At 40.8% G+C, this 14,989-nt stretch overlaps 1 protein-coding gene across 1 annotated transcript in view; it reads right to left on the reverse strand.

Annotated features, from left to right (window-relative positions):
- The window catches only part of Arhgap24 (Rho GTPase activating protein 24), a 217,841-nt gene extending 205,550 nt beyond the window's left edge, over window positions 1-12,291 (reverse strand). Inside the window, exon 1 of the mRNA XM_038343977.1 lies at window positions 12,210-12,291. The gene's annotated coding sequence lies outside the window, so the exon portion shown is untranslated. The remainder of the gene's footprint in view (window positions 1-12,209) is intronic.
- Window positions 12,292-14,989: the final 2,698 nt, after the last annotated feature.

A 14,989-nucleotide genomic window follows, 5' to 3' on the forward strand; every position in this document is an offset into this window, starting at 1 on the left:
AAACTAGGCTTACTGTTCTTAGATTTCATGGAAACATACCTCTTTGTTTCTTTTACAAAATTAGCTGAATGATATAGCCTGTTGCCAGAAAACTTTATGGGAACCCTCTGACTGGCCCTATAAAAAGGGGAGCCCCAAAATCACACCTGCACAGCGTGAAGTCTATGGATAAACAAACACCAGAGTTGACAACACTCTCTTGGTACCACCCTTATTTGTGGCATTCGTACCACTTCGCTATCTTTTTACATTTGCCAGTATTTCCTCAGCTTGAAGGTCTTAACATTACAGTTATCAAATCAAAACCTAGTAGTACTTTTAAATCCCAGTTGCAGACTCACTGACTCTGGGAAGTCCTCACTGCCCTTTTATATCCCAAGTCCCTACCAAATTTAGGGTACATTCCAATGTTATTTAGTTTCTACACCAGGACTTAGGCATGGTGTCACATGACCTTTTGTCCTAAGATATTGGTGCTCCTTATGTTTCTATCTCCCCTCAGTATAGACATAGTTTCTCTGTGTGCTGGCATCTGCTCCTAGATAACCACTCAAATATTTATTATTAATTATAAATATTTGGCCAATAGCTCAGGCTAATTACTAACTAGCTCTTACAACCTATATTAACCCATTCCTATTAATCTATGTGTTTCCATGAGGCTTATGGATTTACTGTCCTCCAGGATGTCTTGTTCCCTCTGCATCTCCTGGTGACTCCTCAGACTCCACCCTTCTTCTTCCCTGCTTCCTCCTAGTCTGACTCTCCCATCCACTCTCTTCCTACCCAGCTCTAGGCCAGTCATCTCTTTATTAACCAATGAAAGTAATACATATTTTCAGTGTACAAAGACTGTTCCACAGCACTGCAGTCTGAGGAAAGGATTCATCACTCGTCCTGATGATGCAGAACACCCAGTCTTCAATCCCTTTCCCACACTGGCCTCCAGGAAGCCTGGATACTTTCCTTACACAAATGGCTCCATTTTCTTCCTTTGTTAACTCTACTGGTAAGTGAAGCTCAAACTGCTTTCTCTACTCTCATCCACCTCAAGAAAACATAGGGATGAAGCAAAGTTTAAAATAAAATCACCCCAAACAAACAAACAAACAAATAAATAAAATCATAGCTGCTGGTCTACAAGAGCTAGCTCCAGGACAGGCTCTAGAAACTACAGGGAAACCCTGTCTCGAAAAACAAAACAAAACAAAACAAAACAAAACAAAAATCATAGCTCTTGCAAGTCTTTGGTGACTTTACCTTCAGCTGCCAAATGTCTTATTTATTGTTTAGGATTCTTGAGAAGAAGGACTGCACACTGTTGGATGCACAAGACCTCTCAAGACTCCCAGTGAACCATATCCTTGACCATTCTAGGACTGACATCATGGTGCAGTACTCTGAAGATTCAGTTATTTGCCAGTCTTCTTACAGTTCATTCCCCCATACTCCTCAGCAGATGTTTGCTGCACACTCATATCTTATCAAATATTTATTTCCTGAGAAGAATGATTTCTCTAAATTATTGGCTGCTCTCGCTACCAGCCATGAAGTCACTCAAACCTGATTTTTTTTCCAGCTAAGCCCTTCAAGATGTACCTCCACAGGATAAAAACACCCTAGGAACTCCATTCACAGGAAGAGCCCTGATATTTGTTTGGGTCTTTCACTGTCTGTTTTCTCAGCCTCATTCAATTACAAAGCCCTTTTCAATTATTGGATGAAAAAGGCAGGTAAGCCCAAGCAGCTTGAGCATGCATAATTAAAACCATGCCACTAAGAACAATGAGCAAGGAAAATACAATTATTCAGGCAAATAACCCGTTAACAAATAGCTTCTGTCACCAAGGTAATAAAAGACACAGTTGGCTTTAGAATTGGTGATGGACTCAATGGTGAGGCCATGGGGACTAGTTTTTGAAGAGAAAAGAGCTAGAGAAGTTAATGGGTTCCTTGAGTCCCTGGTGTTCTAAGGCAGTGGGAAAAGCAGCTACGATCCAGTTTACTAACTCAGATCTGAAAGGTCCTCATCTTGACGAGCCCAGTACCATCATTCCACCTGATAAAACTTAGGTCATTTTTGTTCATTAAACCAGCAGACATGCATTGGCTGTTCACTATACAATGGTTCTCTACTAAACACTGAGGATAGCAGGCGCGCTCTCTCTTCTCAATAGCTTCCAAGAAGAGGAAAGAAAATAAAAAAAAAAAACATCAGCAAATGTGAATACTGAGGACAGAAGAAGCTACAGTTTATGTGGATGCTGACTTTTCAAGACTGAATTCTTTCTGGCTATCTTTGGTGCTCCTAGCACTTAGCTATTTAGTATATTCTAGAGAATATACCTATCTCCTGGTGGCAGAAGCTGGCTTGTGGGCTTAGATGGGTGTGAAGCCGCAGTATTAGTATTGGGAATTTGAGTACGTATCTCTGATTTTCATTGAGGGAAGTGATATTGACCATATCACTAAATAAACCACTGTAGGTAAAGCCTGACATACACCAATACCCAAGACTGCAAATGTACATATATGTGCATGTAACTTCAGCAAACAATAAATAGGAATTGATGGAAAAGTTCCTCTCCATGGTGTTAAAGTCATTTCAATAGGGTGAAGTGTGGGCAGAGAGAGGTTGACAACTGCTCAGAAGAGAAGTTTGTAAATTAAATTCATTTGACCTGTCCATAGAAGGGATGTGTGTTTACTTTATGAGAGGGCCTGAGCACTGTAGAATGCTGATGTATGTGCAAAAGTGAACGTTTAGAAGATGTTCCAAGCCCACGTAGCCCTGTGAGTGCTTCCAGATCAGAATGCACCCGATCCCTGACCAACTTGGATGGACTGAACGAAGTATATGGGAAATAGTTTGCTTCTAAGCACACCCAGTCAACTATTAATGGCAGTCATCATTTCCAGAGTCACACAGATTTAAGCTGTGGCCAGAAAGTACAGCTCTGGAGGAGCTGGATCAAAGCAGAGACAAACTCAGTTTGGTCCCTGATATTTTCAGCATCACATGGTATTTTAGTATAATATTCAGAGATGGTTCTTCTAAATAAAACTGTTGATGGTCATTTTCCCAAGCGTGGCTGACTCAAAGCAATGCTGTGCCCGAGACAGTTTGTCTCAAAGGTATGATCCCAGCTCTGGTGGCATCAGTAAAGACCTCTATTCATGTCTTCATCCGACGTTTTATAGTTTGGTTTTTTAAAAAATCTGGCACAGGGGTTAGGAAGCCGTGGTCATGGCCAAATCTGGCCCATTGTCTGTATTTCACATTTTTGAATGACTATAACAGGAATTAAAAGAGAAATAGCAGTTCTTTTATAATTAAATTAAATTATTTACTCATTTTTGTTCTGTTGGTTTAAGATAATGTCTCACATTGTAGCCCAGGCTGGCCTAGAATACCACATGACATAGTCAGGTTAGCCTCAAGCTAATAGCAATCCTTTTGTATCAATTCTCTCTCTCTCTCTCTCTCTCTCTCTCTCTCTCTCTCTCTCTCTCTCTCTCTCTCTCTCTCTCTCTCTCTCTCTCGTATGCTCCTGTAGGAAGGGACTGTACACATTCATATGGAGGACAGAGGTCAACCTTGGATATCATTTCTCAGAACGGTCTTCCTAATTTTTTGAGACAGAATCTCTTACTGGGGTGAACTTGCCAAGAAGGCTAGGCTGGCCAGCCAGTGGGGGCCAGGATCCTCTTCCCCCAATCTTCCCAGCACTGGAAACACAGGCATCTCACCATGATCTGCTTCATATTAGGTGCCAGGGATCAGAATGAGGTCTTAATATTCACCAGCAAGCACTTTCCCAGCTGAGATATCTTCTCAGCCTTCCTACTTTTGTTTTTATTTAAGAGGAGTTCTCACTGTAGCCTGGACTGGCCTGGGGTTCACTATGTGTCACAAAGTGGACTCAGACTTAGGGCAATCCTCCTACCTTAGCTTTCTGAGTATGGGATGAAATAGCAGTATTAACACATATATTACTGGGAGGCAATTTCAGAGCTGATGAAAACAGTTGTATTGGGACTGGCCAGCCACACTCATCTGCTTGTGTCGTTATAACAGAGGAGAGCAGTGGGGGGCAGACACCCTATTACCATAGGAAGCTTGTAATCTTAATGCTCTGGTTCTTTCCAGAAAATGCTCACGGATCCCTGATCTAGCACACAGCACTGGGGAGTGGACCAGCACATGCGCAGTGTGAAACTTACTCCCCGCCTACACATCTCCCGAGTGGCCACTTGCTCACATTGTTCACAGGCTCACAAACTCTATAAATGCTCGCTGGTTCAAACAACACAAGCAAGAATGCCAAAGCATAAAAAAAAAAAAAAAAAAAAAACAAACAAAAAAAAAAAAACAAAACAAAAAAAAAAAAACCTCTAAAATATCCTCTTTGTGCTGGGCAAAGAGCCTCTTTCAAAGTCACACCTCAAGGTATTTTATGTAGGAAGAGAACTGGGAAGCAAAACAAAATCCCTAAACTTGTTCTAAAGAAAAGAATGCAGAGTAGCCCCACGCTGAGTGAAACGATGTATTGACTTCATGTTCCAAGCGCTGGCGCACATTCGGCCTTCATAACGTAAGCAACTCCTACTCCTGCTCTCTAGATGATCTGCATACCCCACAGAAGACTGCAGGGCTGCCTACGGACCTGGGCAGACAGAGACTGTCACCACCACTCTTGGGCAAATACAACTGCATGGATTCTAGCATAGTTCTTAAATAAAAGGGGGGAGGAGTTTAAGACACAGCCACTATTGTACAAGTAGATGTCTTAGCAGCATATTTGCATAGGGATCCTGACAATAACCAAGTCTTACAGCTAAACCACTTATTGAAAGTATTGCTGGAGAGATGGCTCAGTGGTTAAGAACATATACTGTTCTTGCAGAGGATCCAAGTTACGTTCCCAGCATCTGTATCTGGTAACTCAAAACTCCCTGTAACTCCAGCTGCAGAGGATACAATGCCATCTGTATTCTCTGCAGGCACTGAAGTCATGTACACAGACACGCACAAATACAGAAAATTAAAAATAAATTTTTCAAAGTATCCCCATATATACATAAATACCAAATATTGACTTTTTAAATTTTTTTTATTATTTCTATTTTTTATTCTATTTATTATCTTAATTTTCATTTTACATTCCAACCGCAGTTCTCCCCCACTTTTATTTTATTTTTAATTATGTATATGTGTGCATCTGTGTGTGGGTTTGTACATGTGTATGTTGGGGCACCTGCAGAAGCCAAAGGCACTGGATTTTCCTGAAGCTTGACTTACTGACAAATGTGAGCTACACAAAATGGGTGCTGGGAATCCAACTTGGGTCCTCTGGAAGAACAATCAAACCTTACTCACCAATCCATCACTCCAGTCTGTGACTTGTATTTTGAAATGATAGCAAGTTAATATATCAACTGACTTGTATTTTGAAATGATAGCAAGTTAATATATCAACTGACTTCATTTGTTCAATCCAGGAGTCACAAACACAGACAAGACTGGTAAACTTTCATTGCCAATATTGCATAATTACCTTCCCAAACTAGAAAATTAGCCAAGTCTTTTCTTTCCCAGAGACATCCATGAATATCTGTCAGAACTATTTATTACTCAGTTGGCTTGTAACGTAACACAGCTGTACTGACTGTCTGAGCAGATTCAAATTTTGGTAAACAAAGACTTTTATAGACTCCAGACCTATGAAATGTCCTGTATAGTGATCAACAAAGCCTCTGGGCCTCGGTTTCAACCATTGCACTTCACCCACGTCCGTGATTAAAAAGAAGTTCACAAAGTCCAAAAAAAAAAGCATGATTCCACACACTTCTGGTTAAAAAAGGAACTGTAACACATTTATTCTATTTTCTGAACAGCCATGTTTTCTACCAGCTTTTCGCTGAGATCCTATGAAATCATGGAAAATACTTAGAATGGATATATTGTTATTAAAATTTGTAGAATCTATAGGCTTGTGTGAGGGTGTAGGATATAACTCCATCGTGATGATGGAAGGGGAAGAAAATGGTGATTTGTTCTCTTCCTGAAGGATTTGAACTTTTTTTCCAGGGACGACAATTGCCTCAGAGGGATCACATAGGCCTTTCCGTTTCTGCAACTATTTCTCCACTTTGTTCTGTATCCACCTCTTCTTTCCTTCCTTTGGATAAGCAAAAACATAAGATGACCTCTGACTTCTTGTTAGACCCTGGGAACTGGTCCCCCTGGAGAGGTGAGACTCTGGAATGCTGGCAACTGCCTTTGAGATCTATAATGAGTCACTCCTTGGTTGAGGGACTGATTCCCAGCATTCGGCTGGTGGCACATGTGTTTCTTGGTGGCTAGACAATGGGCGATCTCTCTCTCTCTCTCTCTCTCTCTCTCTCTCTCTCTCTCTCTCTCTCTCTCTCTCTCTAAGAAAAATACATGTATTTGTTATTTACTTAATATCCTGGCTGCAGTTCCCCATCCTTTGCTTCCAGTCATTCCCCCACAGATCCCCCTCACCCCTCGCAACCACTCCTCCTCCCTTTCTATTCAGAAAAGGGCAGGCCTCTGATGGTAGCAACAAAGCATGGCACAGCAAGCTGCAGTAAAACTAAGACTCTCCCCTTGTATTAAAGCTCGTCAAGGCAACACAGATGAGGCATAGGGTATATGGGCATAGATGGGCAATCTCTTACTCAGTGTGTATCAGGAGTGCGTGAAGACCCTGAGAACAGCTCCTTCGGTGTTTATTCTCTGGGCTTCAGAGTCTACCAGTGCTCGTGGGGAGCACATTGTCTTGGAGAGAGTTATTCCCATCCAGCAAGTGCATTTTCATTCTGCATTTTCGTGATACTCTGCTGTGACCTTAGCAAGGCTTGCACTGAGTCTGTAGGCATCTTTACCCAGTGTTAATTTTATGATGCTTTTAAATATGTGAATAATTTCAAATAAATTAAATAGCTTACTCTCACCTCAAGTGTTCAAACTCTCCATCTTAATGGATGAAGTGAAGAAACATTTCTGTTTATCTATTATGGTCAAAAGCAAGTAACTTCACATGCCTATGTTCCAGAAAATATGGTCCAGATTCTAATATGCTGCTGACTCATTTTAAGTCCTCATGATTACATTTATACACATTTATAGTCTCCTGAAACTTTGCCTGTAAATCAGCAACATACTGTTTTATATGCACAGAGACTCTCTCACACAGGCAAGTAGAAGAATACATGTATATATTTATAGACTCTAGTTAATGCAGTCAGTGTTAGCTTATCACCCTTGAGCAAATTATCTCCCCATGTAGCAGTTTCTTCATGTATGTAATGGATGTAACCATATTGCTTCCATCAAGGACCTGTGGGGACTAAGAGAAAAGATTCATGGAAAAGAAGCTAAGATGTTCTCTAGTGCCTCAGGGACTCACCAGGCCTGGATTTATCTTGTTTTATAACCAAGGAATAGTTGATCTTAGGAAATAAAAGCCAGATCCTGTGTCTGAGCAACCCCAAGGGGCATTCCATCTTCAGAGCTCCATAGACGTAGATACAGCCTCAGCTGCAGTCGCAGGCAGACAGTTCTGCCTGTCCCAATCCAACCCTCTCATTCCCTCAGTGAGCCATCTCCAGAGAGCACTGCCCGTAAGAGCCCCAACGTTACTCTCCATCTGGATGAGTTTCCCAGAAACTTGCTTTAAGATTATAGGTGGGACTGTACTAACATGTCTTCTGTGTTATCCTTAAGATTATAGGTGGGACTGTACTAACATGTGTTCTATGTTATCCTTAAGATTATAGGTGGGACTGTATTAACATGTCTTCTATGTTATCCCAGAGTTGCCTTGAAGGACTCCAGCTTGAAGAACACAGTGCTGTTAAAGCCCTAGATTCTCAGTTGAAAAGACCAGAGGTGCTGTATGGAGCCCTGCCCATGGCTGACCATGGAACTGCATCCTTTGCAAGCTATGGAGAGAAACCAAGTTAGAGACAGAGCCCTGCCTCTGGCTGACCATGGATGTGATGTGGAGCTGCATCCCTTCCAAGCTAAGGACAGAAACCAAGTCAGAGATGGAGCCCCGCCATGGCAGTTACAAGGCACGACCAGGAAACTGGACATGCTTCTCTAAGAGAGTGGCTTCATGATAGGTACAGATTCTCAAGGGATATGCAAGACTGTCTGCCAGCTATATAAAATCAGGCAGACTGGATAAAGAGATCGCTCAGTGCTTAAAAAAGACTCGCTACTCTTGCAGGGGGCCTAGGTTTGGTTCCCAGCACCTACATGGTAGTCTACATCATTCCAATTCCAGTTCCATGAGATCCATCACCTTCTTCTTCCCCCTTTGCCTTCAGGTATAGACATGTCACACATAATTCATGGAGACAAAGCACTCATCACATAAAAAAACAGTCATCCTTGTTTAAGGAAGTTAGGAAGATGCAAAGACACGGCTTGTAAACTGTGAAATCTTCCTACTCCTCCCAAGGTCAGGCCTCTTGCTGGAACCTGAAGCTGGCAAGTCACTGGCTAAGCTATGTCCTATGGTTGATGTCTCTCAGAGAAAAGCACAAGAGCATAAGATATGGAAGCAGGGAAACAGCCCGGGGTTTCCCTCCCTTTTCAGGCCTGGGAACATGAATGTGCTGGCTGCTTAAATACCCAAAAAGAAAGCAGTTGGACAGTAAGTCCTCTTGTATTCCATCCAAAAGGACCACGTCCACAGCGGGAGCAGCCTGCAATGGGAAGTGCATGTGCTGCCAATCCCACGAACACAGAAAACCCAATTTATCCACCATGAAAGTATTACCATTCCAGGGGAAGCACAAAGACCAGGCGGTGTGAGGTTCTATATTCCAGTAACAGCATCCGTGGGCCAGGATTCCTGCTTCCAGAGACCAAGGCATAGAAGAAGAAGAAGGAAGCAGGCAGGATGACCCCCCTCCATTTTAGCCACCAGTCACAGAAGCAGAAAGGAAGGCCTCACAGAACATCAACAGTTCAACACGGCTGTGCCGTCTTCAGCAACATCACAGACACACATAGTTGCATGCCTGGGGTGCCGAGTATTAAGGTTGCAGCCAGGGCTGTGAAGATGCTGCTCCTGCCTAGACAGGTGCAGAGCCCCCTTTTCTCTTTGCCCCTCTTTAGCTGAGTCTACCTTCCCCTTTACTTTTCCTGGGATGCGATTCTAAGAAAATCAATGCTTTATTGCTCCATTCACCAGTGTGCTCATTTTGTAACAAAACTAGGAAAGCTCAACCCAAACACATTTTAAGAAGCAAAGACCAGCTACATTTTCTTTCTTCAATTAAAGAATTTGCCAACATTCTTTTCTCAATCACATTTCCCAAAGGCTTAGTACTTGGCCAGAAACCTTCCCTCCAGTCTAAAATTTGGCACATCTGACTGTATAGTCTTCAAATTTGCCAATTTGGCAAACATCTTTTTGAAAAAAAAAAGTAGAGAAATTGGAAAAATTGAAGTGAGATGTTGTAAGCCATGGCATTGTTCAGAAGATAACTCATTTCAGGGATAATAAATCTCTAAAAAAATCCACACTTATTTAGAGTGGATTGTTTTCCCAGTTAGGATTTTACAAGTCTAACATCAGCATAGAAATGTGGTATGCAAATGAACATGAATTAGTAATATACAAAAATGCAAGTTTCCCAATTCTGTCGAAAATTCATTTTTTATTATTTATTAATTTTAGACATCTCAAATGAATGCAACCCCCCCAAATCCATATATTGGAATATATTATGAAGCTGTAATTTACGTGAAAATAAACTGCCCTCTCACGCAAATCTGTATACATGTATAGAGTGTTGGTATAACTAGCAAAGAGCTTGCTGGAGGTTTTCACTAGCTTTGTGGGAAATCACCAGGAACAAATTGGATTAAAGGATTTCAGTGTCTCATATTCATTCACATATCTTGGGTGGTTAGAGTTTGACATATATGTTCACAAGGACAGGTATGTTGGATCTGTATTTATTATGTGTAGAACGTAAGGTGGATTTCCCAAAGTGACAACTGAGAACTCTACAGAGATAACCAATGTAGAATATAGATTTGCCATAGATACATATATGTGTATGCATATATGACAAATACATGTAATGCAAAGTGCCAGCCATATATTTCCAATCCTTTCTTCCTTCAGTTTCTGATTAATGAAAACATTTCACTGTTACCTCTCAAATTCCTATGTTAAAATGTTATGCAGTTGGAAAAACTGGAAAATATCATATTGGCATTCTCATTTGTAAAGATAAAGCAAGTGTCTTGCTGTTTGTAAATAATCCTAATTTTTCAAAAATCCAGCATTTACTATATGCAGCAGATCTCCACATTCTTACAATGAGCACACAGGTACTTGCCTGGGAACGTCATCTTGCAGAAATAAAACCCCAGTACTGAAGTTAGTAACAAAGACAGTTAGTGCTCAGAGTCGCCTGTGAGCTTCTAGGTTCCCTTTTGAAGTACAACTGTCACGATTCTCTCCATGCTCTGTATGACCATGTGGAACTCTAAATCTTAACTCACAGCACTGATGATTTAGACAGCGACCTGTCTCACTGGAGGTGTGAGAACCCTGTAAGTACTGCTACGGAAATAGCATTGAGACCAATTCCCTGCACACTTTTACAGACTCCAGACTTCTTATCACGTAGCCTTCAGTGTCTTCAATGCAGTGTATCATAAGCCCTACAGTATGTGCACTGTCTATAAGACATGTGACCAGGCACAATATATTGGAACGATTTTTTTGCAGTGTCTTAGACCTGAAGACATGACACTCTAACACCGGTTCAAGAATGCCCACCTCACAACAGAGCCTTTTCTAATAGCTATGATCTACAGACAGCCAGCAGACTGACTGGATGGACAGACTCTTGACGTTATTACTGGAGATAAAAAGCCAAAGCCACCCATTTAATACCATACTGGTTTAAAAGCCAACAGGCCCAAGTGTGAGAGGATAAATGGAGAAAGAGATTTCCTCTACTGACACTTCAAAGCCTCTGCAACATCTGGAATCTGGTTCCATCGGGGGTATTCCTCTAAGAAGTAAGAATAAAAGAGCTTTAATAGGGCAAACCAGAGTCAGGTTTCTTACAATGTGTTCTCCCCGGAGGGAAACAAATAACACAACACATCGGACTAACCTTTCTTCACTTCAGCTGCACTAATTAACATTTAGTCATGGATTCCATCTTGAGCCTGATGAGGTCAACGCTACAGCTGTTTCCATTGAGGGGAAAATACGCTTCCACGTTTTAGAATCCCAGTCTTTGTTAATTTGGGAAAATAGGTCAGACTGACTGCTTTTGTGCCGGCATTATTGATACAAATTACATATTATATACACGAATCATTTCACACCCACCCTACACTGCATTGAAATCACGATCCATATCACACCAACCAGGCTGTCCAATGCAAACTCTATAAAAACACACTCTTCACCCCATTCTATTTTTATCAGGGGATAAGGAGCCACCAAAGAATTGATCAAAGACATCGGCTGTGGCTTTGGAGGCGCAGTTTCAGGGCTATTCTAAGATTTACGTGTGGATTAGATAGACTAAACTGGGTAGGAGTTGATAGCCAAGCAGATGGACAAAGCAAAGTGAACAGATGCTGTAGATAGTCAGCACTCTTGATGACCTGGGGGACAAATCCTCAGTCCACAGGCCAAACATGTGTAAGTGGTTGGTTGGAAGCAAAGTGGAGACACAGGACTGGAATAATTCTTACTTGGGCATTGAGAGATTCTTTTAATAGAAAAGACTTACTCAAAAAGCAGTTTTGCAAGGGAATTTATCAGATAATCCTCTGGGAACAGAATTTGAATTGAACTCGTGCAAAGTTTCCATCACAAAATCCTTATAAAATTAGGCTCATCTCACACAGTCCTGACAATACCATCTCATCAGTTCCAGCCAAATCAGGAGTCTCATGGGCAAATGAACTCTCCTGTGTCCATGAGCACATGCATGCACACGTGTGCACATTCGTTTGTATCTGTGTACAAATGTGGCGTCACTGTCTGTGTAAATGATAGCCAAAGCAAGTGCTTGCATTCTCAATTAATGTTTTTAGCCAGAATTGAAGGAGATCAAAACCTGATGTGTCTTCACTTTCCCTCACACGGAACAGCAATAATACAATCAAAACCGAAAATTGATCTTACCTGGAACGACTTCAAAAAGGAATTTTCCTGGGCTCTCTTCATTGCATGGATGCTCAATGACTTTATTTCCAGGCAGAACAATAGTACCCTGTAAACACAAATTCCCCAAACATGATCATAAGGGCAAGGCTCCACACAGCAGCAGAACTGAGAACCCAAGTTGTGTCTATGACCCAGTAAGTGGCCATGTTCATCAAACCCACTGTCATTTACGATAATCAAATTCCACAAGTCATAATGACATTCATTTACACTTAGTACATATTGTTGAATATCTCATGTGCATTAGACAACATTAACTTTGGGTTCATTTTAAGTATCAGTGTATAAAGTGTACTGCATGCCAGCAAATTTATTGAGCATTCTACCAACCCTATAATATCTCACGGTTGGTATAATCTTAAGCAGTAGATATTATTTTTTTTCATTTAGAACTGTAAAACTCAAGATGAAAGCATTAAAAATAACTTATGCCAAAGTTCAAATTAGCCTTTTATTTTGCTAGAGTTGGTTATGTGCTCTCTAGACTGGAAATTTAATATTAATGCAATATTGTTGTGCCTTAGATCACCTGGAAGAATAGAAGTCATGAGAATTCTTCAGAATCTAAGTGTATTAATGGCCATTATGATAGAGTGAGGTTGAAATTTTATCTCGTACTCTCTTTTGCACCCTCCTTGCCTTCCACCATGGGGCAACACTGACAGGATGCTGGTCCCTTGCAGTTGGGCTCACAGCCTCATGAATGTGAACCAAAAGGTTTCTGCTCATTATAAATTTTCCAGTCTCAGTGACTCTACTATAGTAGCACAAAATGGACTGAGATTTTTTTCATTATCCCTCTTATATGATTTTTCTCTCTTCAATGGATCATTTCCACCAGTAAAGACATACATAAATATCTACTCAATTTTTAAAAGGTGTCCTTAATAACTCATTCCATATTACATCCTATTTTCTCTTTATCTAGCAAAATTTGCCTATACTGAATCATTTGTTCGCACGCACCATTGTAGCCTTGTCTTTGCAGCTGTGATTCAGGGTACATGACCCTGTTAAGGTACAGGCTTGATGAAACTCAGTCCTCAATGAAGTTTCAAACCATTGACTGCTGTTTCTTTTCTTTTTTGTGTGTGTGTGTTTTATTGACATAGGGTCTCCTTAAATAGCTCTGGAAATCCAGGAACTCACTATGTGGATCAGACTGGCCCTGAGCTCACAGGCATCCACCTGCCTCTGCTCTCCCAAGTGCTGGGATTAAAGGTGTGGCCACTAAATTGGGCTCTGATCATTATTTCCTTTTCTTGCTGCTTTGATTTTCTCCAGGTTTCTCTCTTGCATCTCTGTTGGTAGAGTCTCATTTTCTGACTCTAGTTGCCCTTATGACATAATTTTTCAAAGACTTGTCAGTGAGTCCATCTCTTCTAACAATTCTTTATCTAATCGTTCACATTCACCCACATTGATGACTTCAATAACAATTAGACATTCAGCATCAAAATGTCTCTAATAACGACTCTTGTAAATTTCAAACCTTGCATCTCAGAGTATATTTGACATTTCTAATTGTATTATTTAAGAAGGTATTTTAAACCCAATTAAATTACATTAAAATTAAAATGTAATTGCACCTAATCCCCACCGTGAGTTCCCTAGCAGAATGTCTACCAGCATCCTTCCCTCAGTTGCAAAACCTACAGCTATGGAAGCTATTATCTGCATTCCACCCTTAGTTTACTGCCAGCCCTCCTCTGTGCCAGGGGAGTATGATCTGCTACGCCATTGCACCCCACACCTCTTTATTGGGTTCTTCGTAATGCTCTTAGCATCTTCAATCTGGTTTTCAATGCAATATGAGTATCCTTTAGAAACAAATGTTTAATCCCTCCTTTCCACCATAAAAATACCTTGTGACTTTTTTTTTTCTTCTAGAATGAAGACCTGGATAGCTTCTTCCGACCCATTTCTTTTCCTACCATTTTCTCTTCCTAAGCTAATTTTCCTTCATCAAACTTTGCCTTTTCCTGGTTTTTCTATGATCTAGCTAACTATATTTTGTAGAAATGCTATCATGTTCCCATAATACTAAGATATTACCTCTCTGGTTATTTGATACACATAACATTACAATTACATTAATTGATTCTTAATTTGCCACTAGTGCCTAGCATTTCGAGCATACAATTAAAACTAAGTATTTATACTTGGACATATAGAAATATATATGTATATATTTGCTGTGAGTTAATGTGCACTGTTAGCTGGAGAAATGTCTAGGTGGTTAAGGGTATGTATTGTTCTTCCAAGGACACACATTTGCTCCCCAGCACACTTAACAGGCAGTTTACAACTGCCTGAAACTCCAGGTCCAAGGATCCTATTCATCCAGCCTCTACACACACCTGCACATGTGTATGAGGCCACCCACAGACACACATGATTAAAAATAAAATAAATTATAAAAACAATTTTAAAAGTCATATTCAAAGTAGGCTGGACTCCGAAGTCCGGGATTTTGCCCTCTGTGCTGTATCATCTTCCCTTGCACTCTGAAGTCATACTTCGTCCAGGGAGTCTTTGCCCACTCTCACCCTATCCAGTTGAGCAGAGAATGACTGTCATCAGTGGGCTCCTCCAGGGATTACATAAAGCCTACATCTTGTTTTTAAAGCATCAGACTTCCCAGGGAGTAACACCCTTTCTGTTTCATTAGTTCCATTATCCCCATAACACTTTCTGATGGTTTACTTGACACAGACTCTACTCTTCATTTGCGAATG

Source organism: Arvicola amphibius, chromosome 1 (assembly GCF_903992535.2).
Source record: "Arvicola amphibius chromosome 1, mArvAmp1.2, whole genome shotgun sequence".
Lineage (NCBI taxonomy): Eukaryota > Metazoa > Chordata > Mammalia > Rodentia > Cricetidae > Arvicola > Arvicola amphibius.